This window comes from Sapajus apella, unplaced genomic scaffold, assembly GCF_009761245.1.
Source record: "Sapajus apella isolate SASKATOON/1434 unplaced genomic scaffold, GSC_monkey_1.0 scaffold129, whole genome shotgun sequence".
NCBI lineage: Eukaryota > Metazoa > Chordata > Mammalia > Primates > Cebidae > Sapajus > Sapajus apella.
This window is the reverse complement of record NW_022437069.1, coordinates 1,136,443-1,155,045: the sequence shown is the minus strand read 5'-3', so window position 1 is coordinate 1,155,045 and position 18,603 is coordinate 1,136,443.

Genomic DNA, 18,603 nt, shown 5'->3' with positions numbered 1-18,603 from the left:
CCAGCACTTTGGGAGGCCGAGGCGGGTGGATCACAAGGTCAAGAAATCGAGACCATCCTGGTCAACATGGTGAAACCCCGTCTCTACTAAAAATACAAAACATTAGCTGGGCATGGTGGTGCGTGTCTGTAATCCCAGCTACTCAGGAGGCTGAGGCAGGAGAATTGCCTGAACCCAGGAGGCGGAGGTTGCGGTGAGCCGAGATCGCGCCATTGCACTCCAGCCTGGGTAACAAGAGCGAAACTCCGTCCCAAAAAAAAAATAAAAAAAAAAGAATCAGGTGATGAGGATGTGCAGCCGCAGTGGAGAGCTGGCCCCAGGGCTGGGTGCCACCAAGGTGCATTCAGTCATAGGTCCCGCCTCTCCCCATGCTGCCTCCCTATGCGGTCTGTTCATGCAGAGAGGTCCACAGCCCAGCAAGATGGGTCCCAAATAGCCCACTGCACAGATGAGGGACTCCAGCAAGGTTAAGAACCCACGAGGTTCCAATTCAGACCTACCCGATCCCCAAACCCGTCTTTATATCCCTCAGTTGTCTTACCATGGCGATGCCTGCCATCTGAGCCACTGACCTCTGGGAAGCTGGAGGGTCCCCTCCCAGGTCTGGAAGACAGGGGAGATGCGATCTGCTCTCACAGGGGTCTCTCCTGCCCTGTTCCCAGAGTTCAAGGTGATGACCCAGCCCCCTGCAATTTTATAGTTTCTCATGTGCCTTCAAGGCTGCTGGGTGCGTTGGCCTTGTCTGACTGTGAGTGGCCACTAGGTGGTAGCCTTGGGTCGTGTGTTCTCCCCAAGGCTTCAAGGGCAGAACCTGCCTAATGAAACATTTTGGGATGAGGTGTGAGGCACAGTGTCTTCAAAAATGCCTAGGGGGCTGCTCCAGGGACCCTGTAGACAGTCTTTACACAGCCACAGACACTGAGGCTCAGAATGGGGCTGAAGCGTGATGCAGCCTGGCCTTGGGAGGTGAGCACAGGCTTTCTGCCCGGGCCTTCCTGCCCTACCCCAGGCCAAGCCCCTGACCCTGGGGGACTCTGGGGTAGCGCAGGAAGGCCCGGGAATGATGACACTCTCCTAGGCAGTGAGCACCAGTCCCTGGAGACCAGGATAGATCCCACCCGATGGCAGCATGAGGGTGGAGAAGCGGTGGTCATGTCTAGCCTGAGGAGTGGAGCCCTATCTGGGGTCCCAGTCCGGGCGGGCAGCTTGGGCTGTCTGGTGTCCCCTGCGTCTTAGTGGGTACTGCTTCCTCCTCCTGCAGCTGCCCCAGCTGAGCCTACAGGGTGCATCCAGGGAGGGAGAAGGCTAGGTGCCTTCGGGGCCTCTACTCCAAGGGTCACAGATGAAAATGCCTCAGGAGCGAGTCCTGAAAAATAAATGACTGAGCCAGACAAGCTGCACTGTGGGGAACGGAGTGTGGGCCCTGCCGGAGTGGGCGGTTGCCACTCAGCCTCAGCTTGCGGTGGCCATGCACAAATGCTAGCTAGTGGGCGCATTGTCAGGGCTGTGTCTGGCCCACAGGCCACCAGTTTGAGACCTAAACTCCAGTACTCTTCCAGCTGACACCTGACTCTTTGTGACTGGGAGGCATCCACCCTTGGCCTAGATGTGTCCAATGACAGAAAATCGATTTCTCAAAAGCACTTCTCAGAGGCTGGGGGCTCTGGATTTATGCAGAGCAAGGTTTATCTCCCTGAAGCTCACACCCACAAGAAATTCAGTCCCACTTTCATGGGGTGACCTGTGACACATCTTCAAATGGTTTTCATGTCACCATCCTTCTCCCTTGAGTCTCTGACTTTCCAGGTTAAACACACTGAATTTCTCATTGTTTTCCTCTTATGTGAAGCCCCTCTCGATTTCTCCTCTACCTGCCACCAGCTGTCCCCTCGCCTACCCTGGCTTCCCTGTCCCCTCTCTCCCCACACTCCCTAAGCCCCACTCTCAGTGGGTCCTTAACAAATGGGGAAAACGTGGAGAGAGAACCAGGACCCAGGTGAGCTGAGAGAAAGAGCAGCGTCCTCCATCGAGCCTGGGGCTGGTGGCAAGATCTGTGGCACTGGCAGGAAGAACTCAGGTGCCAGGGACAAGAGTCACTCCCTGCCACCTAACCCTGCAGGCATCAAAGAGACTTTTTGGGTAGCTGCAAATAACAGTCCAAAATTCGGCCCCACCTTGCTGAGCACACCTGAGTCACCTCTGACTCAGACTCCTAGGCTGGCCCAGTGAAGGGACTGGAAAGGCCGCCCCGCCCCCCTCAGTCCCCTTGGCCTTCCCCCCCTTCCCACCCATCCCAGCCAGAATGGAGAAAAGTGCTTCTATTCAGGGATGTCCTCGTGCTCCTCCTACCCTGAACCGCTCAATGTCTCCAGGTACATGCCAGCCCCTGCTTCCCCACTGCCCCCAGCCCCATCCGAAGGCCTGGTGTTGTCTCCAAGGGTGTCAGCCAGCCCTGTCCTGGTTCCAGGAGTGGTAACCAGCGCAGCCCAGCTTCCTGTCCAGTGTTCTGTGGGCTGGGCCAGGCGCTGCAGCCAAGAGGCTTACTCACTGGTGGAATAATTTCTCCTCTATATGGAAAGAACATATGCTTTTCCTGCTGGGGGACGAGGGGCTTTTGCGTAGCTTTGCTGGGACGTGGAGGAAAAGGCAAACGCTGGCCTGGCCCCAGCACCCTGATTTCCAGCAATGTGTTTCTGTGGCAGAAGCTGCAGCCCTCTCTGCTCCCAGGCACATGGGGAGGCCCAGGGAACGCCGCTTGGAGCCTTTGGTTTTAGGACACTGATGTGGTGCCCGCTTTCAGGGCTTGATGTCCCGAACTCCTCATTCTCCTATTTCATTCTCCCAATTTAGAGCTAGAACAGAGCAGGAATCGCTGAACTCAGTTCTGCCAGAGCCCCTCTCCAGCCTCGGGGGCCCTCCAGAATGAGAATGTCAGTGCCCACCTCACAGGGTGGTCGCAGGGTTATAGGGACACACAGCAAGTGCTTAAGACACAATAACTGGCCGGGCACAGTGGCTCACGCCTGTAATCCCAGCACTTTGGGAGGCTGAAGAGGGCGGGTCATGAGGGCAAGAGATCGAGACCATCCTGGCCAACAGGATGAAACTCTGTCTCTACTAAAAATGCAAAAATTAGCTGGGCATGGCGGCACACACCTGTAGTCCCAGCTACTTGGGAGGCTGAGGCAGGAGAATTGCTTGAACCTGGGAGGTGGAGGCTGCAGTGAGCCGAGCGTGCCACCGCACTCCAAACTGGTGACAGAGCAAGACTCTGTCTCGAAAAAAAAAAAAAGACAATAACGATTGTGTTGTTATTAATGTTGTTCTCCTCTCAATAGATATTTACTCAGCATCTCCTGTGTGCTGTGGGCTGCACCAGCTGCTGGGAATGAAGGCGGAGGCAGAACTGGCTGTTGGCCCCAAGCTGCTGCTTGCCCGGACTCCACCCCCTTAAACATGCTCATGTGCATACACCTGCAGGGCATAAGGCACAAATAATACACTGGCCAACACTTATGTTTAAGAAAACACAGTTTTTGAAATAAAGAACTTAGGATGACCAGGTGCAGCGGCTCATGCCTGTAATCCCAGAGCTCTGGGAGGCCAAGATGGGAGGATCACTTGAGGCTAAGAGTTTGAAACCAGCCTGGGCAGCACAGACCCGGTCTCGACAAAAAATACAAAAACTAGCCAGACAGGGTGGTGCACGCCTGTGGTTCTAGATACCTGGGAGGCTGAGAATGGAGGATCACTTGAGCCCTGGAGTTCATAGCTGCAGTGAGCTATGATTGCATCACTGCACTCCACTGGGAGGGGCTAAACAGCAGAGAGAATAAAGCTAAATGAGAAATTACTGAGTTAAATGACTTGGTTGAGAACCTCATCCAAAAGACATCAGGAAGGGATAAAGAAGTGAAGGTGAAGCCGGGCGCGGTGGCTCAAGCCTGTAATCCCAGCACTTTGGGAGGCCGAGGCGGGTGGATCACGAGGTCAAGAGATCGAGACCATCCTGGTCAACATGGTGAAACCCCGTCTCTACTAAAAACTACAAAAAAAAATTACACACCTAGATACATTTCAGTGGAATCTTAAAAATCTGAAAGTTAAAAATAAAGTTCTTTTGTCCTTAATGTAGATGCTGGAAAATTTTTTTTTTTTTTTTTTTGAGACAGAGTTTCACTCTAGTTATCCAGGCTGGAGTGCAATGGCGCGATCTCGGCTCACAGCAACCTCCGCCTCCTAGGTTCAGGCAATTCTCCTGCCTCAACCTCCTGAGTAGCTGGGATTACAGGCACGCGCCACCATGCCCAGCTAATGTTTTGTATTTTTAGTAGAGATGGGGTTTCACCATGTTGACCAGGATGGTCTCGATCTTTTGACCTCGTGATCCACCCGCCTCGGCCTCCCAAAGTGCTGGGATTACAGGCTTGAGCCACCGCGCCCGGCAAAAATTTCTTTAAATAAAGCTCTATAACCTTCCAGGCAGGAAAAGATCACCTACAAAGAAGTAAGAGTTAGAATAATATCTAACTTCTCAATAGCAACACTGAATCCAGGGAAATGGAATAACGTCTTCAAAGAGTAGGAGGAAAAGAACTTTGAACCTACAGTTCTATGTTTAACTAAGTTTTGATTTAAAATGCGGAAACCGTCATACTGGAAAATGATAGTTTCATAAAAAAACTAAACATGCAACTACTATAGAACCCAGCAATTACATTCCTGGACATTTATCCAAGAGAAACAAAAACATATGTTCACACAAAAATCTGTACACGAATGTTTATAGCAGCTTTGCTCATAATAGTACAAAACTGGAGACAACCCAGAAGTCCTTCAGTGGGTGAATGGTTAAATAAACTGTGTTGTGTTCATACCATATAATTCTACTTATTTATACACTTAACAGCTTGGATCAGTCTCCAAAGAATTATGTTGAGTGAAAGAAAGTAAATCCCAAAAGGTGTATGCTGCATGATTCCACTACAAAAAAATTTCCTTAAGTGGCTGAGCATGGTGGCTCACGCCTGTAATCCCAGCACTTTGGGAGGCTGAGGCGGGCAGATCATGAGGTCAAGAGATTGAGGCCATCCTGACCGAGATGGTGAAACTCCATCTCTACTAAAAATACAAAAGTTAGCTGGGCATGGTGGCACGTGCCTGTAGTCCCAGCTACTTGGGAGGCTGAGGCAGGAGAATTGCCTGAACCCAGGAGGTGGAAATTGCAGTGAGCCAAGATTGTGCCACTGCACTCCAGCCTGGTGACAGAGCAAGACTCTTGTCTCAAAAAAAAAAAAAAAAAAAATTCCTTAAGTGACAAAATCATAAAAACAGAAAACAGTTTCATAGTTCTCAGAAGTTACAGTGGGAGGAGGAGATTGTGGGGGCAGGCATGGCGCCCTGAATAGCTAGACCTCTCACATCTGTACAGCTTCCCACAGTCTGCCCCCAAAATGCTTCTGTTAATCTCTAACCTCCTGGCATGAGACTGAATTTCTCTCTGAGGAAACTGACCAAGCCAATGGCAAAGACCTATAGATATTGCTATCTGGGGTTCCCAGCAAACCAGCTGGGCTTCTGCTCCATCACCCCACAGTGAGGCCCACAGTCAACGAGCCCTTTCCACACAGAGACAGATCCCCTAATCAGGCTTTTAGTGCCTCACTCTTCAATATGAATAATCGGCAAAGGATCACCAGCCTTTTGAGAAACGTTTCCACCTGAAAGTTACCCAAACAAAGAGTAGGTGAAAACTGAGAAGAAATAGACACAAAGCAGGGAGGACACTTTAAAGAAAGAAAGGGGAAAAAAAACACTATAATTAATATTATCGGAAAACAAATCAAATATATGACATCCAAAAAGTAAAGAACACTATTTAAAAAGGAATATTTAAACAACAAAAAATATTCTTCACAAGTAAAATTAGTGCAGCATAGATTTTAAATCCAATAAAAATATTAAAATATCAAGTTGTGTAAATCTTCCAGAAAACAGACCAAAAAGTTAAAGATGGAGGTGGAGCAAGATGGCCAAATAGAAGCTTTCAGCGATCATCCTCCCCATAGGAACGCCAAAGAAAACAACTCTCTACACAAAAAAAGCATCTTCATAAAACCCAAAAATCAGGTGAGCAATCACAGTGCCCGATTTTAACTTCCTATCACTGAAATAGGCACTGAAGAGGGTAGGAAAGATAGTCTTGCATTGCTGGTGCCACCCCCTCCTCATTCCCCAGCAGCAGCCCGTGGTGCAGACGGGTAATCTGTGCCCTGGTGAGAGGGAGCGCGCAGTGACTGCAGGACTTTGCATTGGAACTCAGTGCTGCCTGGTCACAGCAGAAAGCAACACCAGGCAGAGATCAGCTGGTACCCATGGAGGAGCATTTAGACCAGTCCTGGCCAGAGGGGAATGGCCCATCCCAGCAGTTGGAACCAGAGTTCCAGCAAGCCCCACCATTGTGGGCTAAAGTGCTCTGGGGTTCTATATAAACTTGAAAGACAAGCTAGGCACAAGGACTGCAATTCCTGAGAAAGTCTTGGTGCTGTGCTGGGCTTGGAGCAAATGACCTAGTGAGACGCCAGCCAGGGAACCCAAGAGATTGCTTGCACCACTCCTCTTCCAGCCCCTGGCAGTACAGCAAGCAGCTCTGGAAGAGGTTCCTTCCCTCTACTTAGGGAGAAGAGCAGGAAGAATAAAGAGGACTTTGTCGTGCAACTTGGATAGCAGCTTAGCCAAAGTAGGATAGGGCACCAGACAGCGTCCTGAGGCCTCTGTTCCAGGCCTGGCTCCAGACAACATTTCTAGACATGCCTTGGGGCAGAAGGGAGTCTGCTGCCTTGAAGAGAAGGACCCAGTCCTGGCGGGACCTGCTTGCTACAGAGCCCCTGGACCTGAATAATCCACAGTGATACCCAGGCAATACTTGCTATGGGCCTTGATATTTCTGGACCTGTCCTGGGCCAGGGGATGGCCCACTGCCCTGTAAGGAGAGTCTCAGGCTTGGGATCACTCACCACAGGCTGACTGAAGAGCCCTTGGGCTTTAAGTGAGTATCAATGGTGGCCACGCTGTACTCACCACTGGCCTGTGATGATGGTAGCCATGGTGAGAGACTCCTCTACCTGTGGAATAGGAAGAGAAGGAAAGGGTGGGAAGGACTTTGTCTTGTGGCTTGGGTGCTAGCTCAGCTGCAGTGAAATAGAGCACCAAGTAGATTCCCAAGGTTTCCAACTCCAGGCCCTGGCTGCCAGGCAGCATCTCTAGACCTGCCCAGGGCCAGGAGGAGCTCATCATCCTGAAGGGAAGGACGCAAGCATAACTGGCTTTACCACTGATTGTAGAGCCCTAGGGCCTTGGGCAAACATAGGCGGTAGCCAGGCAGTGATTACCAGGGGCCTTAGGTGAGACCCAGCGCTGTGCTGGCTTCAGATCTGTCCCAGTGCAGTCTCAGTGGTAGCAGCTACAGAGAGAGGTGCTGTGTCACACCTTCCACAGCTCCAGGCAACTTGGCATAGACAGAGAGACTCTGTTTGTTTGGGAGAAATAAGGGAAGAGACCAAGAGCCTCTGCCTGGTAATCCAGAGAACTCTTCCAGATTTTATCCAAGACCGTCAAGGCAGTACCTCTGTGAGTCTGTGTGAGCCACAGCATTACCAGATTTGGGATGCCCCTTAATGCATATATGGATGCAGTGACCAAGAACTTAGATGGCAACACTCAAGTCCTTTCAAACACCTGGGAAGCCTTCCCAAGAAGGATGGGTATAAGCAAGTGCAGACTGCAAAAACTACAATAAATACTTAATTTTTCAATGACCAGATGCCAATGAACATCCACAAGCATCAAGACCATCTGGGAAAACATGACCTCACCAAACAAACTAAATATGTCACCAGTGACCGATCTGGAGAGACAGAGATATGTGACCTTTCAGACAGATAATTCAAAATAGCTACTTTGAGGAAACTCAGTGAAATTCAAGAAAACACAGAGGAGGCATTCACAATCCTATCAGATAAATTTAACAAAGATACTAACGTAATGAAAAAGAATCAAGCAGATATCCTGGAGTAGAAAAATGCAATTGGCATACTGAAGGATGCACCAGAGTCTCTCACCATCAGAACTGATCAAGCAGAGGAAAGAATCAGTGGATTGAAGACAGGCTATTTGAAAATACACAGTCAGAGAAGACGAAAGAAAAAAGAATAAAAAACATGAAACATGCCTACAGGATCTAGAAAATAGCCTCAAAAAGACAAATCTAAGATTTATTGGCCTTAAAGAGAATGTAAAGAGAGAGAGATCGGGCTAGGAAGTTTAGTCAAAGGGCTAATAACTGACAACTTCACAAACCCAGGGAAAGATATCAATATTCAAGTACAAGAAAGTTTTAGAATACCAAACAGATTTAACCACAAATAAGACCACCACAAGACATTGAATCAACTCTCAAAGGTCAAGGATAAAGGAAGGATCCTAAAAGCAAGAAAAAAGAAAAAAAATACAATGGAGCTCCAACCCATCTAGCAGCAGACTTTTCAGTGAAAACTTTGTTGGCCAGGAGAGACTGGCATGACATATTTACAGTGCTGAAGGAAAAAACTTTTATTCTAGAAAAGTATATGCAGTGAAAATACCCTTCATGCGTGAAGCAGAAACAAAGAAAGTTGAAGTGTAGAGTTTTCATTAGTTTTCTTTGCTTGTTAGTTTGTTTATGCAATCAATCAGTGTCACGTTGTCATCAGTTAAAATAATGGGTTTTAAAATATACTTTTCAAGCCTCATGGTAATGTCAAATCAAAAAACCTACAACAGGCCTGGCATGATGTCTCCTTCCTGTAATCCCAGCACTTTGGGAGGCCAAGATGGGAGGATTGCTTGAGTCCAGGAGTTTGAGATCAGCCCAGTCAGCATAGTGAGACCCTTCCTCTGCAAAAAATAGAAAAAAAATTAGCTGAGTCTGATGGTGCATGCCCGTAGTTCCTGCTACTTGAGAAGCTGAGTGGGGAGGATTGCCTGAGCCCAGAAGGTAGAGGCTTCAGTGAGCTATGATTGTTCTCCTCAGCATGTGGAACATTCTCAAGGACAGACCATATGTTAAGACAAAACAAGTCCTAAAGATTTCAAGAAAATTGAGATGATATCAAGTATCTTCTCTGATCATAATGGAATAAAACTAGGTATCAATAACAAGAGGTATTTTGGAGACTACAAACACATGGAAATTAAACAATATGCTCCTGAATGGCCAGTGGGTCAATGAAGAAATTAAGAAGGAAAATTTTAAATTGCTTTATTTTATTTTTTGCTCATGCTGCCTTGTCTAAGAAAAGAATTTCTTGAAACAAATGATAATGGAAACACAGCATATGAAAATCTATTGGATAGAGTGAAAGAAATACTAAGAGGAACATTTATAGCTGTAAGCACCTACATCAAAAAATCAGAAAAATTTTAGGCCAGGTGCAGTGGCTCACACCTATAATCCCAGCATTTTGGGAGGCCAAGGTGAGTGGATCACTTGAGGCCAGGAGTTCAAGACCAGCCTGATCAACATAGCAAAACCCTGTCTCTACTAAAAATGACAAAAATTAGCTAGGTGTGGTGGTGCATGCCTGTAGTCTCAGCTACTTGAGGGGCTGAGGCATGAGAATCGCTTGAACCCAGGAGGCAGAGGTTGCAGTGAGCTGAGATGGCGCCACTGCACTCCATCCTGGGTGACAGAGCAAGACCCTGTCTCAAAAAAAAAAAAAAAAGGTAGAAAATTTCAAGTAAACAACCTAATGATGCGTTTGTGTGTGTGTGTGTATGTGTGTGTGTATGTGTGTGTGTATGTGTGTGTGACAGAGAGAGAGAGAGAGGCTCTCACTCTGTCACCCAGGCTGGAGTACAGTGGCACAATCTTGGCTCACTGCAACCTCCGCCTCTTGGGCTCAAGTGATCCTCCCACCTCAGCCTCCCGAGTCGCTGGGACTTCAGGCGTAAGACACTACCCTAGGCTGATGCATCTTAAATAACTAGAAAAGCAAGAGCAAATGAAACCCAAAATTAGTAGAAGAAAGGAAATAATAAAGATCACAGCAGAAATACATGAAATGGAAGTAAAGAAAAAAATACAAAAGATCAATAAAACGAAAAGTTAGTTTTTTGAAAAGATAAACAAAATCAACAGACCTTTAGCCAGACTAAGAATAAAAACGAGACAAGACCCAAGTAAATAAAATCAGAGATGAAAAAAGAGACATTACAACTGATGTCACAGAAATTCAAAGGATCATTGCAGGCTACCATAAGCAATATACCAATAAACTGGAAAACCTAGAAGAAATTAATACATTCCTAGACACACACAACCTACCAAGATTGAACCATGAAGAAATCCAAAACCTGAATAGATCAATAACAAGTAAGGAGATTAAAGCTGGAATAACAAATCTTCCAGCGAAGGAAAGCCTGAGGCCCAGTGACTTCACTGCTGAATTTTATCAAACATTTGAAGAAGAATAAATAGCAAGCCTACTCAAAGTATTCCAAAAAATGGAGGAGGAGGGCCGGGCGCGGTGGCTCACACCTGTAATCCCAGCACTTTGGGAGGCCGAGGTGGGTGGATCACGAGGTCAAGAGCTCGAGACCATCCTGGTCAACATGGTGAAACCCCGTCTCTACTAAAAATACAAAAATTAGCTGGGCATGGTGGTGCGTGCCTGTAATCCCAGCTACTCGGGAGGCTGAGGCAGGAGAATTGCCTGAACCCGGGAAGCGGAGGTTGCGGTGAGCCGAGATCGCGCCATTGCACTCCAGCCTGGGTAACAAGAGCGAAACTCCGTCTCAAAAAAAAAAAAAAAAAAAAAAAAAAATGGAGGAGGAGGGAATACTTCCAAACTCATTTTACAAGATCAGTATTACTCTAATACAAAGACACATAAAAAAAAAAAAAAGAAAGAAAAGAAAGAAAACTACAAGCCAATATCCCTGATGAACACTTATGCAAAAATCTTCTACATAATACTGTACTAGTAAACTGAATTCAGCATTAAAAAGATCACTCATCATGACCAAGTGGGATTTATCCCAGGGATGCAAGGATAATTCAACTTATGTAAATCAATCAATGTGATATAACATATTGACAGAGTAAAGGACCAAAAAAAATGATCATTTCAACTGATGCTGAAAAAGCATTTGATAAAATTCAACATCCATTCATGACAAAAACCATCAAAAAACAGGCTATACCGTATCATATCTCAACACAATGAAAGCCATATGTGACAGATCCACAGCTAGTATTACACTAAATGGGAAAAAACTGGAAGCCTTTCGTCTAAGGTCTAGAACAACAAGGATGCCCATTTTCACCACTGTTATTCAACATGGTGCTGGAAGTCCTAGGTAGAGCAAGCAGACAAGAGAAAGAAATAAAGTACATTCACATTGAAAAGGAAGAAGTCAAATTATTCTTTTTTGCAGATGATATGATCTTATATTTGGAAAAACCTAAAAACTCCACCAAAAAACTATTAGAACTGATAAGTTCAGTAAAGTTGCAGGATACAAAATCAACATATAAAAATCAATAGCATTTCTATATGTCAACAGTTAACATTCTAAAAAAGAAACTAGCTACAAATAAAAACAGCTACAAATAAAATAAAATACCTAGGAGTTAACAAAAGAAGTAAAATATCTCTGCAATGAAAATTATGAAACAGTGATGAAATAAATTGAAGAGGAATGTGGAATATGGAAAGATATTCCATGTTCATGGATTGGAAGAATCAATATTGTTAAAATGTCCATACTACCCAGTAAATCTACAGATTCAAAACAATCCTTAATAAAATACCAATGAGAGGCTCTGTAGAAATAGAAAAAATAATCCTAAAATTTATGTGGAACCACGAAAGACCCAGAACAGCCAAAGCTATCCTAAGAAAAAGATCAAGGCTAATAGAATCACATTACCTGACTTCAGATTATAGTATAAAACTATAGTAACCAAAACTTCATGGTACTGGCATACAAACAGACATGTGGACAAATGGAACAGAATAGAGAACCCAGAAACAAATCCATATATCCACAGTAAACTAATTTTCTTTCTTTCTTATTTATTTATGTTTTGTTACAGTGAACTCATTTTCAACAAAAGTTCTAAGAACATACACTGAAGAAAGGACAGTCTCTTTAATACATGGTGCTAGCAAAACTGGATATTGATATGCAGAAGAATTAAACTAGACTATCTTTTGCCATATATAAAAATGAATTCAAAATAGACTAAAGACTTAAATCTAAGACCTCAAACTATGAAACTACCAAAAGAAAACATTGCGGAAACTCTCCAGGACGTTGTATTGGGCAAAGGTTTCCTGAGTTACACTAACACGCACAGGCAACCAAAGCAAAATTGGACAAATGGGATCACACGAAGTTACAAAGCATCTGCACGGCAAAGGAAACAATCAACAAAGTGAAGAGACAACCCACAGAATGAGAAAAAAATATTCGGAAACTGTTGATCTGACAAGGAATTATTTACCAGAATATATAAGAAGCTCAAACAACTCTATAGGAAAAAAGCTAATAATCTGATTTTTAAATGGGCAAAAGATCTGAATAGGCATTTTTCAAAAGAAGACATACAAATGGCAAAGATATGTGAAAAACTGCTCATTAGATTGATCATCAGAAAAATACAAATCAAAATTACAATGAGATATGCTCTCACCACAGTTAAAATGGCTTTTATTTAAAACACAGGTAATAATAACAAATGCTGGCAAGGGTGTGGAGAAAGGGAAATCTTTGTACACTGTTGTTGGAATGTAAATTAGTACAACCACTACGTTGAACCGTTAGGAGATTCTTTTAGAAAACTAAAAATAGAACTGTCCGATGATCCAGCAATCTCACTGCTAAGTATACACCCAAAAGAAAGGAAAGGAACATGTTGAAGAGATAGTCACACTTCCATAGTTATTGCAGCATTATTCACAATGGCCAAGATTTGGAAGCAACATAAGTGTCTGTCAACAGACAAACGGAAGAAGAAAATGTGGTACGTAGCCACAATGGAGTACTTCAGTCATCAGAAGAATGAGATCCTGTCATTTGCAACAACATGGATGGAACTGGAGTTCGTTATGTTAAGTGAAATAAGTGAAAGACAAATTCCACTTATTTGCATGTCCTCACTTATTTGTGGGAGTTAATTAAAACAGTTTGCCAGGCGCAGTGGCTCACGCCTGTAATCCCAGCACTTTGGGAGGCCGAGGCGGGTGGATCACGAGGTCAAGAGATCGAGACCATCCTGGTCAACACGGTGAAACCCCGTCTCTACTAAAAAAAAAAAAATACAAAAAATCAGCTGGGCATGATGGCACATGCCTGTAATCCCAGCTACTCAGGAGGCTGAGGCAGGAGAATTGCCCGAACCCAGGAGGCAGAGGTTGCGGTGAGCCAAGATCGCGCCATTGCACTCCAGCCTGGGTAACAAGAGCGAAACTCCGTCTCAAAAAAAAAAAAAAATTAAAACAGTTTAACTCATGAGAGAGAGTAGAAGGTTAGTTACCAGAGGGTGGGAAGGGTTGAGGGGAGGAAGGAGAGATGGTTAATGAGTACAAAAATATAGTTAGATAGAATGAATAGTATTTGATACCACAACAGAGTGACTACAGGGAACAATAATTTAGCGTACATTTAAAAATAAGTAAAGGAGTATAACTGGATTGTTTGTAACACAAAGGAGAAATGCGTGAGGGGATGGATACCCCATTTACCCTGACATGATTATTTTGCATTGTGTGCCACATAAGTATACATGCCTACTATGTGCCCACAGAAATTAAAAAGAGAATGGGACAAAACAGGTGAGAAAATTAGAGGCTTCATCTAGGAATTTAATATCTGATGAATAGGAATTCTAGAAAGAGAAGAAAAAACAGAAAGGAGGAAAATTTATCAGAACTGAAGGATATGGATCATCTAAGACTCCCTAGATGGAGTCAGCAAGATAGAGGCTCAGCAAGATGACTAAAGGAAGATCCACAGCAAGGGACATCACTGTGGTAATTAATTCACTGGAGGTAAAAGGAAGACCCTAGAAGCCTCCAGAAAAGAGTAACGGGGTGTATACCAAGGCCCGGGAGTCAGAAAGTCACCAGACTTCTTTAGAAGACTGAAGACAGTGATGCAATGCCTCAAACTTCTGAGGGAAAGTGATTTTTTTTTTGTTTTTTTTTTTTTTTTTTTTGAGACGGAGTTTCGCTCTTGTTACCCAGGCTGGAGTGCAATGGCGCGATCTCGGCTCACCGCAACCTCCGCCTCCTGGGTTCAGGCAATTCTCCTGCCTCAGCCTCCTGAGTAGCTGGGACTACAGGCACGCGCCAGCATGCCCAGCTAATTTTTTGTATTTTTAGTAGAGACGGGGTTTCACCATGTTGACCAGGATGGTCTCGATCTCTTGACCTCGTGATCCACCCGCCTCGGCCTCCCAAAGTGCTGGGATTACAGGCTTGAGCCACTGCGCCCGGCCAGAAAGTGATTTTTTTTTAAACAAAATTATTTTTACATCATCGAAAAGCATCAAGTGAGAAACATAATGTGTAACCTAAAATTCTATACCTAAGCAAACTACAGATCAAATATGAAAACAAAATAAAGTGATGCTTTAAGAAATCTACACTTTCAAGTGTTTATCTTCTGCATTCCTTTTTAAAGAAGCTGTTGGAAGAAATGCTCAACCCAAATGGGGGAGGAAACGGGAAATGAGGAGCTCAAGTGAAAGAGAAGGGTGTAGGATGTTCCCAGGAAGATGAGGAAGGGGTGTCTCCAGATGACAGCTGTGTATTGAGCCCAGAGAGGAGCCAGCCTAGAGTGCAGAGGAGGCCCTGAATATCTGTCAATAACAAAAGGGAATCATAAGGCCGGGTGCGGTGGCTCACGCCTTTAATCCCAGCACTTTGGGAGGCCGAGGCGGGTGGATCACGAGGTCAAGAGATCGAGACCATCCTGGTCAACATGGTGAAACCCCGTCTCTACTAAAAATACAAAAACATTAGCTGGGCATGGTGGCGCGTGCCCGTAATCCCAGCTACTCAGGAGGCTGAGGCAGGAGAATTGCCTGAACCCAGGAAGCGGAGGTTGCGGTGAGCTGAGATCGCGCCATTGCACTCCAGCCTGGGTAACAAGAGCGAAACTCCGTCTCAAAAAAAAAAAAAACAAAAAAAAACAAAAAAACAAACAAACAAACAAACAAAAAACAAAAGGGAATCATACCAAAGGGAGGTTCTATTAGTTTGAGATGAATTAATAGTAGGCACATAGAAAACTAAGTTAAAAAGGGAGACAGTTACTAGTACCAACAATGAGAAAATGTACAAAAGTGGTAGCATGTTGCCATTTTGTCATAATTTACATAATAATAACAATAGAAACATTGAATATTGATTTAACTCACCAAAATGATGATTAACTATTTTGGATGGGTGAGGACAGCATGTGTGTTTTCTTTTCTTTTCTTTCTTTTTTTCTTTAAGATGGAGTTTTTCTCTTGTTGCCCAGGCTGGAGTGCAATGGTGGGATCTCGGCTCACTGCAACCTCCACCTCCCCAGTTCAAGTGATTCTCCTGCCTCAGCCTCCCGAGTAGCTGGGATTACAGGCGCACACCGAATATACAAGATGGAAAGGAGCCCGAAGGCAGACGTTAGCCCTGGGAAAAGGAAGGAAGGGCAGTTCTGATCATACCAATGGGAGAGGGGTTGGAAAGAGGGCTAGAGAGAGAATTTTTGAATTGCAGTATGGCTCATACCTGTAATTCTAGCACTTTGGAAGGCTGAGGTGGGTGGATCATCTGAGGTCAGGAGTTTCAGATCAGCCTGGCCAGGATGGTGAAACCCCACGTCTATTAAAAATACAAAATTGGGAGAAGTGAGAAATGACAAACTCCAGTGGTAGAAAATAGAGTCAGAGTTCTGGCTAAAGATGGGGGAGTTATGGGACTGTGTGCCTGAGGGCTGGTGTAAAAAATATCACAACCTTGAGGGCTTAAAACAACAGAAATCTATTCTCTCACAGTTCTGGAAGCCAGATCTAAAATCAAGGCGTCGGTGGAGCCAGTCTTCTCTGCTGGCTCTGGGGAGAATCCATTCCTTGCCTCTTCTAGCTTCTGGTGGCTGCTGGCATTCCATGGTGTTCTTTGGATTACAGCAGCATCATTCCAGTGCCTGCCTCCATCTTCACACAGCCCGTTCTGCATGCGGTGGTGTATAATCTCCTTCTGCCTCTCTTTTATAAGGACACTTGTGACAGCTTTCAGGGCCCACCCAGATAATCCAGGATTAGCTCCACATTTTCAGGTGCTTAATTTAATAACATTGACAAAGTTCCTTCTTCCAAATAAGGTGACATTCATAGGTTCCAGGAATTTGATGTGGGTATCTTTGGGTGGACCATTTTCAGCCCGTCACAGAAAGTCATTGGATTTAAGGTAATGAAATTTTTTGGATTAGTTTCCAGGAGAAATTCAGTAAGAAGTCAATAAAAGCAGAAAAATGATTGCTGAAAAACAATGAGATAGATCTGAATCAACCAACATGAGTTTTTTAATGTGAATTTTTTTCAACAAGCACAAATGTCTTTTTATGTTCTGTGATTTCACATCAATTTTGTATCAAGTGTCTTTTTATTTTCTGTGATTCCTTTATCACTTTGATTAGCAAGAAAACTGAAACATTTTATTAATAAGTTTGTAGATTTTAGGTGTGGCAGGTAAAAAGAGATATGGAGAAAAAGACTTTTAGTAAATATAAACCAATCAAAGCTTGGGTTGTAAACTTAAATTCTGACAAATAGAATCTCAAGTAACAAAAAACATCATAAGGGACAAAGAGACATTTTATGGATTAATAAAAGGATCATAAACCAAGAAAACATAAACATAAACATATATGCATCTAGCAATATAGCCCAGGTTTATATAAAGAAAGCAGTCCAAAAGAGCTTTCTGCAAGGACAGAAATGTTCTATATCTGCATTGTCCAGAGCAACCACCACTAACAACATGTGGCTACTGAACACTTCAAATGTAGTTACTGTGACAGTAGTAATTAAAGATTTAATTTCAATTAATTAAAATTTATTTATTTATTTATTTGAGACAGGGTCTCCCTCTATCACCCAGTGGTGTGACCATGGCTCACTGTAGCCTCCACCTCCTGGACTCAAACAATCCTCCTGCCTCAGCCTCTCAAGTAGTTGGGACTATAGGTGTGCATCACCATACCCAACTAATTTTTTTTAAATTGTTTGCAGGTCTCACTATATTACCCATGCTGGTCTCAAACTCCTGAGATCAAGTGATCCTCCTGCGTTGGCCTCCTAAAGTGCTGGGAATACAGGCATGAGCCACTGTGCCCTGCCAATTAAAATGTAAATAGCCACATGTGTCTACTACCTACTACACTGGACAGTCGTCATGAAATAGCAACTGGAAGAATTGTGAATAGAACTCAATGAAGCAACAATCATAGCTGAAGATAGTAATATACTCCTCTCAGAAGTGAACACACTAAGCAAACCAGAAAGATAACTCTGAGTTGGTACTGGCAGATTCCTCCACAATAATCACCTTTACTGTTTATAGTTTAATAACAAATAGACATATTCCACTGTTGACACAACTGATTCCATTCACTGTCATCATGATTCATGTTTTATCATGTTTTACGGATTAAAAAATATTTTCCTCTTTAGAACCCTGAGTCAATATTTGGATGTTCCACCGGACTGAAGTCAAGAAACAGTAAGTGCCATGGTCAGCACACTCTTCATCTTCGGACGTTCCCATTACTGTAGCTTCTCTCCAGGTACTGCGTCTCTCCTTCCCCTCACAGTCAAGCTTTACCCCAGGGAAGCCTGTATTTACTCTCCTGTCTTTTTTTCTCCTTCTGAATGTCCTGGCTTCTGTCCTCAGGACTTCACTGAAACTGCTCTCACCAATGTTCTCAATGACCTTCCAGTGCTCAAATCCAATGGACACTTTCGGTGCCTCTCCTGTGTGCCTTCTCTGCAGCGTATATTAATGTCAGTCACACTCTCCTGGAACTCTCTTATTAAAAAATTACTGAGCCTCTCCTCACTCTTTCCAGTTCACTGTCTACCCCTTCGTGGATCCTCTTCTGCCTGCCACTTCAATGTCAGCGTGTTCTTCTCGGTACTTCCTTCTCACCCATCTCTGCTTCCCATTCTACCTTGTCTCACTGAGAAATTTTACTTAAAAGTCTATAAGTTCAAGTAGCCCTTTAGCTGATGTCTCTTTCCTAAGTTCTAATCTTGTTCAACTGGACAATCTGCAGGTATTTCAAACTCAACATGTCCCGTCATCTCATGAAGTATCACCATCTCCATTTTACCTTCCTCATGTATTTCTGTTTTGACTTCAGGACTTCCTCATCCACCCAACTCATTCAAGCCAGAAACCAGAGCTTTCTTTGGCTCTTTTCTCTTTCAACTCTCACATCCAACTGTCCTCTAAATCCTAAAGATTCAATTTCCCAGGTATTTCCTGCATTCACCTCTACCCTCATCATTGCTCT